General features: G+C 44.6%; 1 long non-coding RNA gene across 1 annotated transcript; it reads left to right on the top strand.

Annotated features, from left to right (window-relative positions):
- Positions 1-14: 14 nt before the first annotated feature.
- LOC129631874 (uncharacterized) lies at positions 15-976 on the top strand. The gene is made up of 3 exons (XR_008704216.1): positions 15-142; positions 550-710; positions 826-976. It is a non-coding gene; the product is annotated as an uncharacterized LOC129631874 (long non-coding RNA).
- Positions 977-21,820: the final 20,844 nt, after the last annotated feature.

Raw genomic sequence — 21,820 nt, 5'->3', positions numbered from 1 at the left:
CATGGGATCTCAAAGAGCCGGACATGACTTGAGTACTCTCTTCCTTTGGGAGAAGTTGAGTATCCTCTTACAGACCACTACAATGTGCACCTCTGTGAACAGAATTCATTGGGAGTACTGCCCTCTGCTGCTGTGCAACATGGTGAGCCTGTAATATAGTTACATACAATTTTAATTTCCTTTTGTGAATTCTTTAGATCCTATGCCCACAAACTGGCTCCCCCCACCCCAAGATATATTTAACTGAAAACATACATTAGGGCCTGAACATATTGCATCTTCAGTGTCACAGATTTCCAAACCTACCCCTCAGTGTAGGTTAATTTTGTGTCAACATGCCTGGGCTAAGGGATGCCCAGATAGCTGGCAAAACATTACATCTAAGTGTTTCAGGAATAGATTAGTATTTATACCAGAATGAGTGAAAAAGACTGCTTCATCAATACTGGACATTATCAAATCCACTGAAGGCCTAAATAGAACAAAAAGGCAGGAAAAAAGTGAATTTGCTTTCTGCTTGAGCTGGGACATCCATCTTCTCCTGCCCAGGAACACCTGCACTCCTGGTTCTTGGCCTTTGGCCTTGGACTAAGACTTCTACCGCTACCCCTCCTCCGCCGCCAGGCCTCTGAGTTTGGATTGGTACTACATCTCCAGCTTTGCTGAGCTGACTTCTCAGTCTCCGTAATTATATGAGCCAAACCCTCACAGTAAGTCTCATTCTATATGCCTATATCCACCCTATTGGTTCTGTTTCTCTAGAGAACCCTGACTAATACACCAAATCACCACACAACTTTTCTCCCTTTTTTTCTTCCTCCCCAGGGATGGTCCTGGTGAAGGATAAGGGAGGAATAACCTCAACTTGAAATTTAACAAGCATTTCAAGCTCTGGAGCTCTAAGAACTTTAAGTTGCATTCAAAGTGCTTCTCCCAAACAGTTTACATGAAATCCTCTTTTGCCTCCTGCCTGCTGCAGATTTAGTAATGAATCACGCTGGACGGACCCATGAGGACACAGCGTGCCTAGTAAGCTGGGTGGCCTTTCCTGCCTGATGGGCTTGCGTTCTTGAGGTTTATAATGTCTTCTCAGTGAATAATAGCCTCGTGTTCATGCCAAGGCCTTTTCGTCTTTGCTGACCAAAGAAGATGGAAGCCTGAGATCTCAAATTCATCAGCAGGCCTTTTAAAACTGGTCAATCAGGCCACATGGAGCCACAGAAAGTACAAGCTGCTGATGCAGAAGGACCCAAGCACTCAGAAGAACACTGTGGGGCTAAAATATTTTTCTCTGTAAAATGTCCAGTTGCTAAGGGGCTTCAGGTGCTCAGTGGCAGGGCCAGCGAGCAAGGAGTGTACTTAACAGACTTCCCTCTAAGCTCTGATCTGATGCATCAGATTCCATCGTTAGATATTCATTTCTTTGGCCCAAATCTTCCCACAGTAACCCAGCAGTCTCTCCTGACTTGATTATTTTTCACTTGATCAGTCTCAAAGCATCCTAGTCATTTTTAACCCCTTCCTCTTGGTCCCCTCCTCCCATCCCCCATTCAATTAATGATGGAGGTGCCTTGATTATTCCTTCAGTGTGTCACTGGGGAAGGTCTACTGGAGTGGGAAAAGTACTGGTTGTGTGACCTTGAGCAAGTGATTCAGACTCTCTCTGAGCTTCAGTTTCTCCATCCGTAAAGTGGCACTAATAACATCCTACCTCATAGGGCTTTTTGTAAGGATGAAAAATAATTCATGAAAATACACACACACAATGCCATTTCCCCAGAAGCCTCTTCAGTTGGCTAGTGTCAAGCCTAGTGATTTATAAGACCCTTTGCATATATTATAGGACACACAAATAATACATGGTTTTATAAAAATGAGATCAGAGTTCATCTTTTGAAAAGAGAAATGTGGCCCAAGTTGTTTTTCTCTTTTCTGTTCCCTGCTCCACAACCCTAATTCAGGTCATTACTACTTTCTACAAAAGCTTCTTAATGGTCCTCTCTATAACCATCTCCCCCAACCCTGCCCCATGTGAAGTTTCCCTCTCTCTAAAACATCCTCTCCCTCACTGATGCTGCTCAGATAATTTTTCTAAAACAATCTATAGATTAGAACCTCCTCATGCTCAGACACCTTCAATGGCTCCCATTGCCTTTGAGTGTTGAGTCTAAACTCTTTAGCCTGGCACTGAGGGTCTCTCCTGAACTGACCTAAATCTCATCCAGTTCAGCAAGCATTTCCCCAGAGCCCATTGTGTGCCAGCCTCAAGCTTAGCACAGGGATGGGGATTTGAGGCTTAGACATAAGCCTCAAATTGCCTACATTTGTTGGATCATGGAGAAAGCAAGGGAGTTTCAGAAAAACATCTACTTCTGCTTCATTGACTATGCTCAAGCCTTCGACTGTGTGAATCAGGACAAACTGTGGAAGATTCCTCAAGAGCTGGGAGTACCAGACCACCTTACCTGTCTCCTGAGAAACCTCTATGCAGGTCAAGAAGTGACAGTAAGAACCAGACATGGAAGAACTGACTGGTTCTTTTCCAAGTTGGGAAAAGAGTATGACAAAGCTGTATATTGTCACCCTGCTTATTTACCTTCTATGCAGAATGTGAAATACCAGGCTGGATGAATCACAGGCTGGAGTCAAGATTACCAGGAGGAATATCAACAACCTCAGATATGCAGACGATACTACTCTGATGGCAGAAAATGAAGAGGAACTAAAGAGCCTCTTGATGAGGGTGAAAGAGGAGAGTGAACTCAATATTCAAGAAACTAAGATCATGGCATCTGGTCCCATCACTTCACAGCATATACAAGGGAAAAAAGTTGAAGCACTGATAGATTTTCTTTTCTTGGGCTCCAATCACTGCAGACGGTAACTACAGCCATGAAATTAAAAGACATTTACTCCTCAGGAGGAAAGCTATGACAAACCTAGATAGCATATTAAAAAGCAGAGACATCACTTGGCCAGCAAAAGTCTGTATAGTCAAAGTATGGTTTTTACAGTAGTCATTTTCAGATATGAGAGTTGTATAATAAAGAAAGCTGAGCACCAAAGAATTGATGCTTTTGAATTGTGATGCTGGAGAAGACTCTTGAGAGTCCCTTGGACTCTAAGGAGATCCAATCAGTCCTAAAGGAAATCAACCCTGAATATTCATTGAAAGGACTGATGCTGAAGCAGAAGCTCCAATACTTTGGCCACCTGAGATAAAGAGCCAACTCACTGGAAAAGACCCTGATGCTGGGAAAGATTGAAGGCAAAAAAAGAGATGGTTAGATAGCATCACCAACTCAACAGACACAAATTTGAGCAAACTCCAGGAGATACTTATTGTAGAGGAGCCTGGTGTGCTGCAGTCCATGACTTAGCAATGAACAAGATTTACTCAGCTCCACCACCTACTGGGGAGGGAGACAACGAACAGCTATTTTCTGTAAGATAACAGTAGGATAAAGGTAATCAATCCCAAGGCACTCTGAAAACTTGGGAAAGGACCTGTCTACCTGGTCATGTTCTCATCTCTCATCCAAACCCTCCCTATTCTGAGTCCTGCACGTATCAAGGCAATGTTTCACCCTCCAGGTGGGCAGGGCCTGGTGACTCAGATAATAACACTGAAAAAGCGTCTGCTGTCCATTATTGCTTTCATTGATTGCACCACCACCAAGACTGCATACTCTTCAAGGACATCAACAGTAGAACAGACAAATCAACTGACAGGCTCACCCAGTAGAACACTAAACAGTAATGGGAATGAATGGGCTGGAATGACAGTCAACATGGATGAATCTCATGGACATAATGTTGAGTGAAAGCATCCAGACACAGGGACTTCCCTCGTAGTCCAGTGGTGAAGAATCTGCCTGCCAATACAGAGGACATGGGTTTGATCCCTGGTCCGAGTCGATCCCACGTGCCGCAGTGCAATTAAGCCCATGCACCACAACTACTGAGCCTGCACTCTGCAACAAAGAGTAGCCCCCACTCACCGTAACTACAGGAAGTCCGGGCGCAGCAATGAAGACCAAGCGTTGCCAAAAATAAGTAAATAAATAATTTGAAAAATGCTTAGCACACAGTAAATATTAAATAGATATTTGCTAAGTCAGGATTCTTTCCTCTAGGATACTGGAGTTACCTCAACAGCCTCCCACTTCATTTCCTCTTTAAAGGGCTGTATTAGTTAACTGTTACTGTATAGTAAACCATCATGAAACTCAGCGGCTTGAAAAACAATTGCTCATGAGTCTGTGGGCCAGATGGGTGGTTCTGCTGCTCTGAGCAGGCTTGCTCATCTCACCTGGGCTCATTCATGTATCTGTAGTCAGTCAGCTGGCAGGTCAGCAGGTGGCTGGCAGGGCTAGGATGGTCTCATTCATGTCTGGAGTTGGCTGGCTTCTGTCTGGGCAGCAGGGGTGACTGGGCCATGATGATCCAGCAGTCTAGCCTGGGCTTGCTGTCATGCATGCAAGGCTTCTTGGGGCCTGAATGTGATCCACCATCACTTCTCCAGCACTCTATTGGCTAAAGTAAGGCTGGTCCCTATTCAAGGCCTGGGGAACTAGACCCTACCTTTTATATGGAAGAGTAGCTAAGTCATATTATAAAGGGTATGGAGATGGGAGGGCTGAATGTGGCTAGTTTTGATATAAAACTAGCACGAGAGCATTGATGCCTGGGGCGGGGAGTTCAGAATATACTTGTCAGTTGAGGAAGTAGGAGTGTCGCCTCCCAGTTTTAAGGCCAGATCAGAGTGGATTCAAATGCCAGCTCCAGCAACCATCTGAGAGGCCTTTGGGTGACTTACTCCACCTCCCTGACCTTCGGTTTCCTCATAGGGTTGTTGTGAAGGTCAATCAAGAGAACACAGGGAAGGGGCTGAGCACAGGCCAGTGTACCTGACGCTCACAGAGTGAACAGTCAACAACTAGAGCTCACCTCATCCTTAAAACACAGGGTTCATCCTGGGCTCTGCTGACTCCTGCCTTGGCTTCCCAAGGCTGAGAAGGAGATGGAAACCAAGCCATGTGGGGGCATGATTTCATATTGAGAACCATGAAATGTCAGTTACAGAGTAAGATTTTCATTATAGTTCTTTGGGGAAAGAAGGAAGGAATGCGATCTGGTGGGCAGAAGGGAGGGGGCTGAGGAGGAGGATGGGGGCAAGAGAGATAGATGGAGGTCAAGAGGGAAACGCTGAGCCATCGGAAAGGAGTCTCCCCTCATCCCCTAAAAAATAACTTGAATGACATTTTTATTTGATGTTTTGTTTTTGCTCTGATTACAAAATTACTGTGTGTTGACTTGACAGAGTTTTAAAAATGCACAGACCAAGAGCATTATGCTAGGTGAAGTAAGTCCAACACAGAACATGTGTGCTCACTTAGATGTGAAATCTAAAATCAAAACAAAAAACCCAAACTCACAGATACAGAGAACAGATGGATGATTGCCAGAGGTGGGGGGTGGATAAAACGGGTGAAAGGGGTCAAAAGGAGCAAACTTCCAGTGATAAATAACTCATGGGATGTAATATACAACATGGGGACTATAGCTCATTATACTATAGTGCATATCTGAATGTTGGTTAAGAATAGATCTTAAAACTTCTCATCACAAGAAAAAAATGTGTAACTATGTGTAGCGACTAAACCACCACCACCACATGTGGTGATGAATATCAACTAGACATGCTGTAGTGATCATTTAACAATATATGAAAGTGAAAGGCACTCAGTCGTGTCTGATTCTTTGAGACCCCATGGACTATACAGTACATGGAATTCTCCAGGCCAGAACAATGGAGTGGGTAGCCTTTCCCTTCTCCAGTGGATCTTCCCAACCCAGGTCTCCCCCATTGCAGACAGATTCTTTGCCAGCTGAGCCACAAGGGAAGCCCAATATAACAATATATATATATATATTGTATATATACAAACAGCAAATCATTATGTTGTATAGCTTGAAGTAATATAATGTTAATGTCAATAAAAACAAAACAGAACAAAAGCAAAATACACAGACTTTTTCACTCCTAATCCCACCAACCGGGTATCAGCGGCTGATATTTACAAGAGCCTCAGTGTGTGTGCCCACACTGTCACAAATGCTGTGTATGCCCATGACTCTCGTGGTAACTCTAGGAGCTGGATGTCTTGGCCCCATTGCACAGGGGAGGGGCGGACGGGAGCACAGAGAATGTAAATCACTCACCAGGGCCATCAGCTCTGATGAACAGCAGAGCCTGGATTCCAATCCAAGCTACCTAGGGCCTGAAGTCTTGCATGTCCCCACGGGGCAAGGCACCACCTGGGCACGGCTGACACTTGGTATATTTCCCTCTATTTTCTTTCACTTTCTGGAAACGGTACCACTACTTTATTACTTTTTCAAAGGCTATTTGAAAAATGAGTACTTGTTAGATGTGGCTGTCTTCCCCTTCCCATTTTTTTTTTCTGTAATTTGTAATTTTGATATATAGTCATCCCTCCATATCCATGGGTTCCCTAATGAAGGATTCAACCAACCACAGATTGAGAATATTTGGGGGAAAAAAGTCCAGAAAGTTCCAAAAGCAAAACTTGAATTTGCCACATGCCCAGCAACTACTTATATGGCATTTACATTGCATTAGGTATGATAGGTAACCTAGAAATGACTTAGCATATAGGAGGATGTGAGAATGGTGTTATATGCAAATACTGTGCCATTTTCTACAAGGGACTTGAACATCTGTGGATTTCGGTATCTACAGTGGTGGGAAAGGCAGGGGGTGATACTGGGACCAATCCCCTGTGAATACCAAGGGACAACTGTGACTTCAAACTTACAGAAGTGTTGAAAGATTAGTATAAAACACTCTATATCAATCAGTTGTTTACCACATATTTTCTCTCTTCACATAATTATTTATATGTGTGTATGCATTTTTCTGAACACTCTGACATTAAATTGGAGACATCATGGTCTTTAACCCCTGAATGCTTCAACATGCATTTCCTAAAAACAAAGACATGTCCATTCATAACCACAGTACAAAGAGCAAACTCAGGACATTTAGCATTGTAGCAATATTATCATCTAATTTATGGTCCATATTTAAACTGTGTGTGTGTCTGTGTGTGTAATTTTTTTCCCAGTCCAGGATCTAAACCAGGATCCTGTATTGCAAGTAGCAGTCCTATCACTTTAGCCTCCTTTCAACTGGAATACAGTCTCAATCTTTGTCTTTTTCCTTTTTCTTTTAAATGAAGTATATATGATTTACAATATTGTGTTAGTTTTAGATGTACAACATAGCAAGTCAATATTTTTGCAGGTTCTATGCCATTACAGGTTATTTTAAGATAATGGGCATAATTCCATGGTGCACCATATATTTTGGCTGTTTTGAATAATGCTGCTAGGAATGTTTGTGTACAGATTTTGTAAGGACACATTTTCCTTCGTCTGGGGTATATACATGAGAATGGAGTTGCTGGGTCACATGGTAACTCTACATCTAGTCATTTGAGGGACTGGGAGTGTCCCTCAGTGGCTGTTCCATTTTATCTTCCCACCAGCAGTGTAGGAGGATTCCTTTCAAAACACTTCTACAAATAGAAACAACCCCAGAGATGGGCATCACTACTCTCATTTTCCCAACAAAGACAGAGGGGCAGAAAGGGGATATGACTTCTCAGAAGACACCCTGCCACAAGGACTGGGCGCCAATCCTGGGACTGCCCTCCTTCCTTCAGGAAACCTGACTTTCAGGCCAAAACAGTAGGTCTTTGAGAGGTGATGGGGTAAAGGGCAGAGAAAAGGAATCTGCAGATACCAAGCCTCACAACAGAGATGGAAGTTTCTGGTTTTAGGAATGGAGATATCAAAGCCACTTATGTTTTTGTTTTATTAGGCGACAGCCAGAGCCAGGTTCTGACTAATTAATGATGATCAAAGTGCTCTGGCAAGATGGAGTGCTCTGCAAACACCAGCCATGAATTATTCACAACTGGGTCTTCTTAGCTGGAGGGGAGGAGGCTGCCAAGGAGTAGAAAAAATCAAGGTCCTCACTTCCCCCTCAGCTTGCATGAGCCTGAGCCCTCCTGCAGGACTCAAGTTTCTCAATCCAGAAAATGGGTCTAGATATGAGCTCTCATCCCTTTACATTCCTAGGCCAGGACTTGGCAACCTGAGTCCTGTTCCCATCAAGGCAGTACGTACCAAGCTGCCTCCACCAAACAATAATTAATAATCCCACACAAAGTTCAGGGGTAGACAAACGTTTTAGGGGTAGACCAGGTCTTTGGGCTAATTCAACACTTGTGCTTTGCAGGGTGTCACAGCACTCACCCCTGCCCTTGCAGCGCAAAGGCACCACAGACAATACATAAAGGAACGAAAGCAGCTGTCCCATGAATGTTCTTTGTGGACACTGAAATTTGACTTCTGTATAATTTTCACATGTTATAAAATATTCTTCTTCTTTTGATTTCTCCCTACTATTTAAGAATATAAAAACCCTTCCTAGCTCTTGGACTATATAATAACAGGTGTTGCCTTAAAATGTTAAACATAATTGCTGTTTAACTCAACAATTCTACTCCTAAGTATATACCGAAAATAAATGAAAATGTAAGGGACTTCCCTGGCAGTCGAGTGCTTAAGACTCCACACTTCCAATTGCAGGGGATGCGGGTTCGATCCCTGGTCAGGGAACTAAGATCCCATATGCTACATGGCCAAAAAAACAAAGTAGAAGAAAAACACAAATGTCCATCAACTGATGAATGGATAAACAAAATGTGGTATATCCAGTGAAATATTGTTCAACCATAAAAAGGACTAAAGTTTTATATACACATGTTACAATATGGATTAGCCCTGAAAACAGTCAGGCTTTCAAGAAAGCCAAGGCTCAGAGAAAGCACAGACAAGGACATAGGTAACCAGTGGTGAGGTGTGAGCAGAACCAGGTCTTTGAAATCCCTGTCCAGTGCTTGCTGCAGCAGACTTTCCCAGAATTACATTCAGAAACCGAAGTATGTCACTCCTCAAAGCCCCAGGGAAGAAGAGATCTAGGGAGGGGACACCTCCCTAGACCTGTCCCTCCCTCCTATGCCTCTGTATCACCCTTCCTGTTCCTCTCTGCCCCTGGGCTCCTCCCAGTCCTTTTCTCTCCTTTCCTTCCCAGAACCACTAAGCAAGGCTGTCCCTCCCTACTTCTTACTCAGGGTGCTGGGGAGGGGGGCAGTGGGAAGACTACAGGGAGGCTTCTCCAGAAATCCAGTCCATGTGACACATCTGGAAAAGGGCTCCAAAAGTGTGAGGAACAAGTCCAGGTCACACAGCAGATATGCAACATTTGAGTTCCTTGATATTTTTGAGAATGAAGAGAGAGGGTTTGGGGCAAGAATAGGGTTTGCGATGAGCCAAGCTCCATCCCATTCCTTATTTTTCTCCACATAACACATACCCCCATAACTTTCCCCCACCCCTGCCCTGCTTCACACTTTCAAAGGCACTAACTACTACAAGAAGGGCTTTTAAAAATATTAAAATACTAAGTGTAGATAAAACCCAGCACCTGGATTCAAATCCTGGCTTCTTCACTCACCATCGGTGTGACCTCTGGCAGCTCATTTCATATCTCTGACCTCAGTTTCTTCACCTATAATATGGGCATGATAACAGTACCGATTCAAAGAGTTGTGTGACAATTAAATGAGGCTATAAAAACCACTAAAAACAAGTGTATGGCCCTAGCAAGCACTTAATGCATCATTCAATTTCCCCAGTGATTTCCTTCATACATTTTTTTCCCTACAAAAATGAAATCATTCTGTATTCACTATTTTATAATGAATCTCACCCCTCACCTTAACTGAATTAACATCTTTCCATAGCATTAGAAATTTTCCTATAGAACATCTTTCTTTTTCCTTTTTTTTGGCCTCACCATGCATGGCTTTTGGGGATCTTAGTTTTCTGACCAGGGATCGAACCCAGGCCTTTAGCAGTGAAAGGAGAGTCCTAACCACTAGACCACCAGGGAATTACCTAGAACATCTTTCTTAAGATAGCATATGCATATGTACTATTCCATTTCCTGAAGTGGGATCCTTAGTATGATCTTTGTTTTTCCATGACCAAACATGTTCTTCCTTGTCTTTGACCAATTACTGCTTCAGGGTAAATTCCTAGGGAATTGGCTGAGTCAAAGGGTGTGCAGGCGTTTTAGGCTTTCGGCCCGTAACTGTCAAACTGCTTCTAAGAAAAGTTCACAACTAGTTTCACTTCTATCAACTTGGAAAAGAAGGCTCCACGCTCTCCAAGGCCTTGTCTCCTCTTACCGTTTAGAAACGTCATTTCTAACTTGACCCAAGAGAAGTGCTATTTGCTGCCATATTTTGATCTGCAGCCCCAACTCTTCCTAATGGAACTCAATTCAGGCATCTGCTTAACCCTATGATTCTCTGGGTGGCTCTGGGCTGGTCATCAACTTCTCTGAACCCAGAAGTCTCAGCTATAATTCACAAATAAGTCCTTAGTTTCTCTCTCTAGCTTTTTTTTTCCTGCACCAGGTCTTACTTGCAGCATGTAGGTTCTTAGTTGCAGCATTATGGATATAGTTCCCTGACCACGGGTCGAGCCTAGGCCCCTGCACAGCCTTAACCACTGGACCACCAGGGAAGTCCCCTAAGTTTCCTACATAACATAATATATGTAAAAACTCAACTCCAAGTCACATTCCAATTATTTGAAACATGGCTGTAGCAGAAACAAGGATGGCATTTCAGGAGACCCCTGTAGGTAACTGTGGTGCACATGGGGAAACTGAGGCCTGGGATGCGGACGTCTTCCCAATAAGGAAAAATCAGAAATATCTTACAGAAAATGGGTGAAAACATGACTAGGCAATTTAGAGAGGAAATCTAAATGTGTGCTACTAGACAAAGAGATGTTCCAAGTCATTAGTTATCAGGAAAATGCCATCCAAACAAAGAGAAACCAAGTCACAGAGTAGCAAACACTACGAAGTTGGATAAAACCAAGTGTCGCTAGGGTATAGGGAAATGGGGCTTTATACACCACTGCAGAAGCAGACTAAGACCGTGAAACCCAGCAATTCCATTTCTGGAAAAATATCCCAGGGACCTTCCCACCAGCCAGGATGTTTACTGCAGTTGCTGTCTGTGGAAGCTAAATAGTGTAGTGTTAGTCACTCAGTTGTGTCCAACTCTTTGCGACCCCATGGGCTGTGGCCCATCAGGCTTCTCTGTCCATGGAATTCTCCAGGCAAGAATACTGGAATGGGTTGCCACTCCTTTCTCCAGATGATTTTCCCAACCCAGGGATCAAATCTGGGACTCCTGCACTGCAGATTCTTTACTGTCTGAGCCACCAGGGAAGGAGAGAAATGCCCCTCACTGGGAGCAGATATGCAAAATAAGAGAAAGGCATCTTATAGAACAATTATGCAGCAATTTAAAACAATGAAATAGACCAGGGCTCAACAAACAAAGGCCTGTGGGCCAAATGTGACACGTCACCTGTTTTTGTACAACTTCACTCGAGCTGAGAATGATTTACATTTTTAAATGGTGGAGGAAAAAAGAATATGTTGTGACATATGAAAATGAGTAAACATATTATCTCCCTTGACTCCTGTGGGTCAAGAGTTTGGGAATGGCTTGACTGAGTGTTTCTTACTTGGGATCTGTCATGAAGTTGCAGTTAAGATGTCAATGGGGCTGTAATCATCTGAAGGTTTGACTGGGGTGGGAGAATCACTCAAGATGGTCCACTTACATGGCTGGCAAGTTGGAACTGTTGGCAGGAGGCCTCAGTTCTTCTTAGACCACTCCAAAGAGCTGCTTGAGCGTCCTCACAGCATGGCAGCCGGCTTCCCCTAGAGGGGTAATCAAGGGCAGCAAAGAGGATACTGCGATGTCATCTATCCCCGAGCCTTGGAATCTGCACACTGATATCTTTGCCAATAGCCTATTTGTTGAGTAGGGTATGCACTTGCATATAACTGCATACAATTGCAATACAACTGCACTGTATTCAGTGCAATTCAGCAAATATTCAGCTCTCTTCAGGGACTGCTCAAAGATATGAATACTGGGAGATCTCACTGGGGGCCATCTTGGAGGCTGGCTACCACAGTAAGAAACACAATGTGACCTACAGTAGATCCTTTTAATTAAAAAATTAAATTCACAGTCACATAAGACAATACTACACACTTGACAAAGCTACGTACAAATTCAAAGGTATTTATTATAAATGGAATGGGGGAGGAGGGTAATGGGATTGGAGGGGAGGGATGACAAGAAATGAATGAAAGAGTGAATTAATAAAACCAGAGAAAAGCCTTGCACAAACCAACTAAGAGTGGGCTAGGAACTGAGAGGATTAATTCAATTCTCTTTATTCAAGCCCCCACCCTACTCTGTACCGCTCCCACAAAGGGAAGAGAGATGAAAAAAACAGTTTCCTTGATTTCTTAGATCACAAGAACCCAGCCTCCCTCATTAAGCACCCCTTTCTCTGCCTGACACACATTATTCAATTCATGGTTGTCCTGCAGGGTTTCCAGAGTTCCAGTTCCTGGTTAAATAGAGATTTTTGCCTGCAGGAAGGGGTGTGGGGACCAGCAGAACAAGCCTGGGAAGAAAAGCCCTAGCTATTACCCATATAGTGGTGCTGGTGCATTGCTCACCCCTCTTGCTAGGGTTCTTCCTTCTCTGGAGACAAAGGGCTTTCAGAGTGCAGAGATCTGCAAATGCCCTGAGGTCCAGTGTGTGGGTGGTGGGAGAACTGAAACTCATTTCTTTAAAAATATATCTTGTGGCTCTAGGCCTCGTGATTTCTTTTATTTCTTTTAATCTTCATAAGCTCACTATGCAAGAATTGTTATTTCAAGATATCCAGAGAAGTTACATTGTTTTTAACTGTTTTACCTTCTTGTAAAGTCATTCATTCATTCATCCAGCAAATACTTATGGAGAACCTACTATGTGCCAGTACTAGCCATACAGCAGTGAACAAAGCAGGCAAAGCCCCTGTCCTCATAAGGGGGTGGGGGAGTAGTAGGAACAGACATTAGACAGTATACAAACAAAAAATATAATACGTAAACTAAAATCGGCCAAAGAGACAAAAAGTCATTGTGTTATTAGGGAATTCTTGTGTTTGAACTGAGACCTGAAGGGTAATAAGGAGTTAGCCCAGTGAAGAGATGTTTTGGAGGAAAAATAGCAGGTGTAAAGGCCCTGAGGTAGGAATAAACTTGTGTTGGAGGTGATTAGGAAGGCAGGCAGGACTCATATCAGAGAGGTTATGGTAGTTCTTTGTCTAAAGAACTTGGGCTTTATTCTGAGAGTGTCATATACAACTGACTCCACCATAATTAGTCACATGACCTTGGCCAAATTACTTCACTCCTCTGAGCTTAGTTTACCTATCTATAAAGTGGGTAATATTCAGTTAGCCAAAAAAGTTCCTTCAGTTTTAAAGTAAAAATAAAGGACACATTTTCCATGTTCATCAAGAACTTTATTGAACGTATTCACCATTTTGTTCTACTACCTTCTGCCATTTTTCAGGCAACTTCATAATCCCATCTTCCCAGAATTTTTTGTCTTTCTGAGTAAAGAACTGGTCCAGGTGCCTTTTACAGTCTTCCAGGGAACTGAAACTTTTTCCATTAAGAGAATTTTGTAAAGAACGAAATAAATGGAAATCCGAAGGTGCAATGTCTGGTGAATACGGCGGATGAATCAGAACTTCCCAGCCAAGCTGTAACAGTTTTTGCCTGGTCATCAAAGAAACATGTGGCCTTGCATTATCCTGATGGAAGATTATGCGCTCTCTGTTGACTAATTCTGGACGCTTTTCATCGAGTGCTGCTTTCAATTGGTCTAACTGGGAGCAGTACTTGTTGGAATTAATCGTTTGGTTTTCTGGAAGGAGCTCATAATAGAGGACTCCCTTCCAATCCCACCATATACACAACATCACCTTCTTTGGATGAAGACTGGCCTTTGGTGTAGTTGGTGGTAGTTCATTTTGCTCACCCCACGTTTCCTTCTGTTCCACATTATTGTACAGTATCCACTTTTCATCGCCGGTCACAATTTGTTTTAAAAATGGAACGTTTTCATTACGTTTAAGTAGAGAATCACACGTGGAAATACGGTCAAGAAGGTTTTTTTCACTTAAGGTACGTGGGACCCAAACACCAAAGCGATTAACATAACCAAGCTGGTGCAGATGGTTTTCAACACTTGATTTAGACACTTTGAGTATGTCGGCTATCTCCCTTGTGGTATAACGTTGATTGTTCTCAATTAATGTCTCGATTTGACTGCTGTCAACTTCAACTGGTCTACCCAACCGCGGGGCATGGTCCAGTGAGAAATCTCCAGCACGAAACTTTGCAAACCACTTTTGACACGTTCGATCAGTCACAGCACCTTCTCCATACACTGTACAAATCTTCTTTTGTGTTTCAGTTGCATTTTTTCCTTTCTTGAAATAATAAAGCATAATATGTGGGAAATGTTGTTTTTTTTCTTCCATCTTCAGTATTAAAATGGCTACACAAAAATTCACCAATTTTGGTTAAGTTTTTTTTTTTTTAACGCATGCTAATATGACAGCTATCGCAATACAATCTAACAAAATTGTTTCCAATGAAGCTAACGACAACTAAGCACTACTAGATCAATCTTGCAGAAAAAACCAAATGAACGTTTTGGCCACCACATCTTAAGATTCCCATGATGAAGGGAATCAATTACTGGTATTTGCAGAAGGCAATGGCAACCCACTCCAGTACTCTTGCCTGGAGAACCCCAGGGACGGGGGAGCCTGGTGGGCTGCCGTGGATGGGGTCGCAGAGTCGAACACGACTGACGGGACTTAGCAGCAGCAGACAAGGGGTAGAAAAAATGGCTTCAGTCGATCTGAGTTACTCCAGTTTTCTCCATCTTCTGCTACTCTGCGACCCCACCTACCTACCCTTCCTCCTCTTACTGCCCTGAGCACCAAAGCCCCTTCTTTTATAGCTCTGCTTGAGGTCTCCCTCTATACTGGATTTCCCTTCCACCAGCCCCCATCTTTTTCCACCCTCTCCCCTGAGCCCCTCCTCCTCTCGCTTGAATTTGAGCTACAAACACTTTCTATTTCTAGCCCTGCCCACTTTCTGGGACACCTCTATCGACGTCTCTCTTTCCCATCCCTCCTCCAAACTACGCTCCCCACCCCCCACACACACACTTTCTCTCGGACATCTCACCAAGCTGTTTAACCCTTTCTCCTATCTTCCAAGAAAACTCTTTAAACTGCCTTCCTCCACCCACCCTCACCAGTCCCGAAACAGTCTTTGCAACCTGTTCACTGTTCCCAAAGTTTACTCTTGAAACGTTATTCCTTTAACACCCTCATCTTCCAAATCGTTCCCTATTACCCCCAATTCTTAAGTACTTAGCTCCTCAGGACCCGACTCCACCCAACTCTTCTCCGGTCTCTCACTCCACCCACAAAAGAAGCTGGATCACGCTCCAGACAGTCTCTTCCTTCCAGTCACCCTCCCAACTACCGCTACCAGCTGCCTCTCCCTCCACCACTTAAAACGTCCCCTCGAAAGAACCTCACAGTCCTACCCTCCGCTAAGTCCCCTCTCTGATGTTCCCGCTACTTCCTGGGTTCCAGGTCTCCACGACTCTCGCAAGCATCACGCGCAGGGCTCCCTCCCCACCCAGGGAAGAGCCCCTTCCCGCATATACCTCGAGGTTCTGGCCCGCGCCGCCCCTTTCTCCGTCCTCCGCCCGCGCTTGGCCACTCTTTCCCTGTTTCTCCTGCTCCGTCCTGTTCGCCCCCTTCCATTTCTCCGCCTTCCGACTCAAAGCCACTCATTTCCTACTCCACAAAGAGGGGGGCCTCCCTACCCCAGGGGTCCCTCTGGGGCGCCCCTACTTCTGCGCACTTCCAGCCTTGCGCGAGCACTTCCGGGGCAAAGCACGCGAGGGCGTGCACGTGGGGCCGCGGCGCAGAGGATAGCTCCTAGTGTCAAATCCACCAGCTGTATAGCTGGGGAAGGGGCGTGGGGAGCTGGGATGCGCTGGGGATGGGGAGTGATGGTGTGTGGAGTTCGAGCGGATGCAACTTGCGTTGGGGCTAGTGGTTAGAAGAGTGGTTGACAGATGCTGGACTAGTCGTGTGAGAAGCTCTGGGTTCTCCCTGTCCCATGAGTCCCACCGCCACTACAGTAGTTGAGTCTGATCTGCAAACTTGGCATGCAATAGAGATAGATGTTTGCCAAAATGCAGGTTCCAAGCCCCCGGCCCCAAAAGACTGAAATTCTGGAGCCATGGAATAGGACCTAGAATCCTGCGTTTTTTAAAAACCATTTTCCGACATTTTGATGCAGAAGTCTGCGAAACTGAGACTCAAAAGACTGTCAACATTTCGTGCTTCCTTAGACTGGTCGTGGTATTTATTCTCTTCTTCACCAAACTCATCCCTACCCCTCAGAAACCTCACACACAAAATACAAAGGAGACCTTAGTTCTGCCTAGAATACAACTGGTCAGCTCCATGTGACTCCACTCAAATGCGCACTCCCAGTTAGAGAATGAGGTTATAGTCAGTCTTCTGCTCCAAGATCAAGTTTTAGATTCTCGTCCCTCTTTTCCTGGACCACTTCCTTCAAGCAGTTGGCAGGACTGCTAGAAGTCTGGGTGATGCTCTATGTCTTGATATTTTAAATATTTTTTTGCTGAATTTTGATAGAACCTGTGTGTGCCATGAAAACATTAGTTGAATATTTAGAAATAAACGTCCGTTGGACTTCCTGACTGTCCAGTGGTTAACGCTCTTTTCCCTTAATGCAGGGGGCCAAGGTTCCATCCCTGGTCAGGGAACTAGATTTCACATGCCACAACTAAGGGTTTGCACGGATCTAAATAACCAGAAACTAGCTCTCAGGGCCCGGAGAAGGCAATGGCACCCCACTCCAGTACTCTTGCCTGGAAAATCCCATGGACGGAGGAGCCTGGAAGGCTGCAGTCCATGGGGTCGCTGAGGGACTTCACTTTCACTTTTCACTTTCCTGCATTGGAGAAGGAAATGGCAACCCACTCCAGTGTTCTTGCCTGGAGAACCCCAGGGACGGGGGAGCCTGGTGGGCTGCCGTCTATGGGGTCGCACAGAGTCAGACACAACTGAAGTGACTTAGCAGCAGCAGCAGCTCTCAGGGCCTCTATCCGCAAGGGATGCACCTGAGGGGAGGCGATCTGGAGTACCTGGCAATAGGGCAGATCAGCGTCAGCAATGTTAAGACGCATCCAGGCATCCCTGCAACAAGCTCGCCTGGTGCAAGTTCTGCAGCCTCCAGGGCACCCTCTGCGATGCGACACCGCCCTCTGGTGGCCACAAGCATGCTTGCGGCGTCCGGGAAGGGAGACGGACAGGACCCTGCAGGACTAGCTCTCATTGGGACCCGCTTTGGGATAGTTCCCCACAAGGGCCGCGCCCCCGCAATCCCGACTTGTTCACCGTGGGACCAAACATTTTAAAGAACGCCAACTAAGAGCCGGCACAGGGCAAAGCGCTGTACAGATATTAGCTTAATCCTCACATAAATCCTAACAGGTAGCCTCATTTACGGAGAAGGCAATGGGATTTTCCAGGCAAGAGTACTGGAGTTGGGTGCCATTGCCTTCTCCTGCAGCAGCTTCATTTATGAGTTTGCTACAGGTCACTCAGAGAGCAAGTCTTCACTGTTTTTAGTTGTATAAAATATATTTGTCTCCATTTCTGAAAGATTTTGCTATATACAGAGTTCTAGGTTGACAGATTCTTTAAACACAATGAAGACTTCATTCCCCATTCATACATAGGGCTTCCACAGATGCTATTGGGAAGTCAGAAGTTAGTTTTTTTTTTTTCCTCTAATTGCTTATTTACGTTTTATATTACTACTTTTTCAGCATGATGTATCTGTTGTGGACTTACTTTTAGTTATCCTCTTTGAATTTCACTGGGTTTCCTGAATCTGTACCTTGGTATGTCTTTCATATACCTTTTTCTGTATTTTCCTTCTGGGAATCTGATTAAATCTATATTAATCTTTCTACCCAACAGCTTAAGGTATTTGTCTTCTGTACTTCTCTATGCACTAGCTTCTGAACAATTTATTCTCACCTATATTTCAGTTCATTAATTCTTCTTTTATATTCAATTTGCTGTCAAACGTATGGCTGTTTGAATTTTTTTTTAATTAGCTTTTTAAAAAAAAATTTCCATTTGGTTATTTTCTCAAACCTGCTATGTCAATTTTTTAAGGTTTGCCTTCATAGATGTTTTCAACAGGGTCTTTTATCTCTTTAAAAATACTAAGAAAAAAATCAAGAAGTGCTATTTTATACCCTGTTAATCCCAATACCTGATGTGTTTGTGTCTGTATTTGTTGTCTATTATTTCTGCATGTTCTCTTTCACGATTTATTTCCTCGAGTGTCTGATTATCTTTGAGAATGTACTGGACGTTATTTGAAAAAGAAGGGTGTGTGTGAATACTTTAATGTCTGAGACGATAATATCTTTCTCTAAAGGATCATTTTCATTTGCTTTTATCAGGCAACTGAGCGCACCACTAGATCAGTTATAGGGTTTGAAGGCTGAGGATCTCTACACCTCCAAGACAAGCTGAATTTGGGAGACATGTCTATGCCACGGCTTATGTCCAGTTTAACATTTTCATGAGGGTGTCTCCATTTGGGGTCCCAGTTCAAATGTGGGGCGATTATTCAGAGTCCCAGCTTTCAACATATTTACACTTGTATCTCTTATACTGCAAGTCCACCAACCTTACAGCTGGGTTTCACAGGTGTCTCCTTCCACCAGCAAATGTCTTCAGGTAAAAGTAGCTTTGAGCATTGGGATTATGATTTAGTCTCTTGCTTCTCCTAGAGTTTGATCCTTAATTCTTCACTCTCCTCTTAGCTCTTTGGAATGCTTTTCTTTTTCAACGTTTTATTCAGTTGAAGTTATTTTCCATGGAAGAGTCAGCCCTAATTAAGTAGACTACCATTCCCACTAGTGTAACCCTTCACTCAACGCTACGTTATTCTCCCTCCAGCCTACCTGCACAGGACCCTTCCTGTCCCCAGGAAGGGAGCTGACTGGGAGAGAGAAGAGGAGATGGTGTTTCTGGTTTTATGGCTCTGTTTCAAAGTAGAAATTCACAGTTCCTCAGGAAAAGCCACACTTTTTCCAGAAAGTGGAGATAATACCTTAAATTTCTCCACTTACCTAGACTACCTCCTGTCATAGGGTAAGGGAGTTAGAGAAGGCAAGGTTTGGGAAAAGAACTAGACCGGCACTTTACAGGAACAGATCACCTTTAATGAGGCAAGAAGGGGCAACAGTATTAGTGAGCTGCTGCACTAACCCAAGAAAAGTGTAAGTATATATAGACATATATGTGGAAATCTACTGTCTTAAGGGGGCCAGCTCTTCTCCAAGGTTGTTCAGATTAGTTATCTCTTAATCTGCTGGGGCAAGGAATTCTGGAGATCGGCCAGAGGCTGGGCCTGGCTGGGAGCTGGGCATAATCAACCTTAACGTCCATTTTTTTTCTTCTGGTGAGAGTTCTTTGTTTTGCATAGAATGGTGGGGAGGATCCAGAGGGGAGTTTTAACTCCGGGCTATTTTGAGCGGTGTAACTTTCCTTCAGTATGATTCAACGTCTCCCAACTTATCCAGATCAGGTGACAGAGATGGCAGTTTCCGGCCCATGGGCAGAGCGCGGGAAAACAGGACAAGGTCCCGGCCTGGGGTGTTCTAGGCTAGCCATGGGACACGGGTGGTTGCTGGAGGCCACAGGAGGGTAGCCTGGCTCTAGGCAAATATCATGCGCGCGCCCAAGCTCTTGCCCTCTCCGCACTTTCTCAAAAGGGAATGAACACCAGACGGAGTGCAAACGTCCCCGCGCAGCTCGAAACTGAATGTGTCAGGCAGGGGTCAGACCCACGTTCCTCTCGCAAAGAGCGCCCCCGTCGGCGACGGAATACGTCAAACCGGAAGCAGAAGTGCTCCACCGCCAAGGCTTTCGGGAAATGTAGTCTCCAGCCGCGGGATGAGTCCCTGGCCGCTCCGTCCGTATGCGTGTGGCCGAATTTCGTGGACTACACTCCCAACCCAGAGCTGGTACAATGTTCCGGGGTGGAAATGGGCTCCCTTTCTTTTTTCTGGCCTCGCAGCATGCGCGATCATAGTTCCCCAACCAACACCAATGGAACCCGTGCCCCCTGCAGTGTCTTCCTCACAGGGAGATGCGTGCTGGTTTGGGGGCTGCGTTCAGCTTCATCCCAGCCCACTGTATTCATTCATAGAGGAGTGGTCTACTTCAGTCCTCACCTCCAACCCCTCTCCAGGTGGGTCACACGCGAGTTTGGTGGGGTAGCCCCTGGGACACAGTCCAATGGCTCCTGCCCACCGTCTAACTTCTTTCCTTGGGTGAGCTCATGCACAGGATAAACACATGTCCCGGTGTGCCAGCACAATCCCAGCTTCCCATCTAGTTAGCTCCCCCTTGAAAATGAGCTCAATGGTCCTGGTTTAGTGGATCAATAACGAGTGAACACGCACTATATAGTCACCCTAACCCAAGATCCACTGAAATCCTGGTCTTCTAAACGCTGACGGCAAAGTAGTAGGAGAGAGCCGGCTCGTCTGATCCCCTGACACTCAGTTTCAAACTCCACCTACGAACAACACAAAGGCGGACCCTCAGAGGGCTTCACACTCAGTGGGTAGAGTTTACTCCAGCAGCACACCCCTCCCTTCAGAAATCTCCAGACTGTTGCAGGCACCTAGCGGTGTTAGATTACTCCCCACCGCCTTACCACCAAATACACACGACATGAGTGTATGGCGAGCTCACCTAAGAACTGGGGGTAGTAGCCGCGTAGTGGGCCTGTGGTTTTGCTGAAGATAAAGACATAAGCTCCAGCGATTTCAGATGCCCCTAATATCTTTTGGTGCCTGATATACCTAGCACCATGCATGGGGAGGGATAGAGGCCTCACCCTATGACCAGAGGTACCATCTCCTCTGGATACGACTCTCTTCCGTGGTTACATGTCAGTGGGGCCCTAGGAGTGAGAGGCTGTGAATCTCCCACTTCCTAATGAATCCTGTGGGGAGCATGTGCCCAGTTCTTGTGGTGCCCTTTAGAAGGTAGGGGAACATGACATTTTTCATCTTTCAGACTTTAGCAGCAATTCTAAGCTAACAGAAAAATCCATGCCTAAACCCTGTGACAACTCATAACTTTTGAAAATGAATATTAAAATTTGAGAACTCGTAACTGCTAGTTCCTTAATGCACTTTTGTTTTAGTAAAACAAAAACCCCATTAATCATTACAGCTAAAAATTATCTGGTCGTACAAGAATAAAATACCATCTATGTTGGCTTCCATCTATGTTATCAGGTCCAAATTTCTTGGCTCCTTTATCCATTAAAATGTTTACCAAAAAAGTTTTTCCAAAATTATAAGGCTTTCACTAAAATTTGCTAGTAAAAATTAGCTCTTTCCTTCCACCAACACCTGCCAATAATCATTTATGCTGCTTATCTATAGGAAGCCCTCTGCTCCCCTGTCCTCCCTTTCTTTTAAATTATTCCCTCAAATGACATTTCTAGAGAGTGGGAACTGCTGTACTTGATTTTGACAGTACCGAGACATCCCTTTCCTGGGCCTGGATCAACTTCCCATCCTTGGAAACATAACTGCCCATTATTCCTTTT

This window comes from Bubalus kerabau, chromosome 17 (assembly GCF_029407905.1).
Source record: "Bubalus kerabau isolate K-KA32 ecotype Philippines breed swamp buffalo chromosome 17, PCC_UOA_SB_1v2, whole genome shotgun sequence".
Lineage (NCBI taxonomy): Eukaryota > Metazoa > Chordata > Mammalia > Artiodactyla > Bovidae > Bubalus > Bubalus kerabau.
Note: the sequence above shows the minus strand (reverse complement) of the source record. Positions and strands in the feature narration are given on the sequence as shown.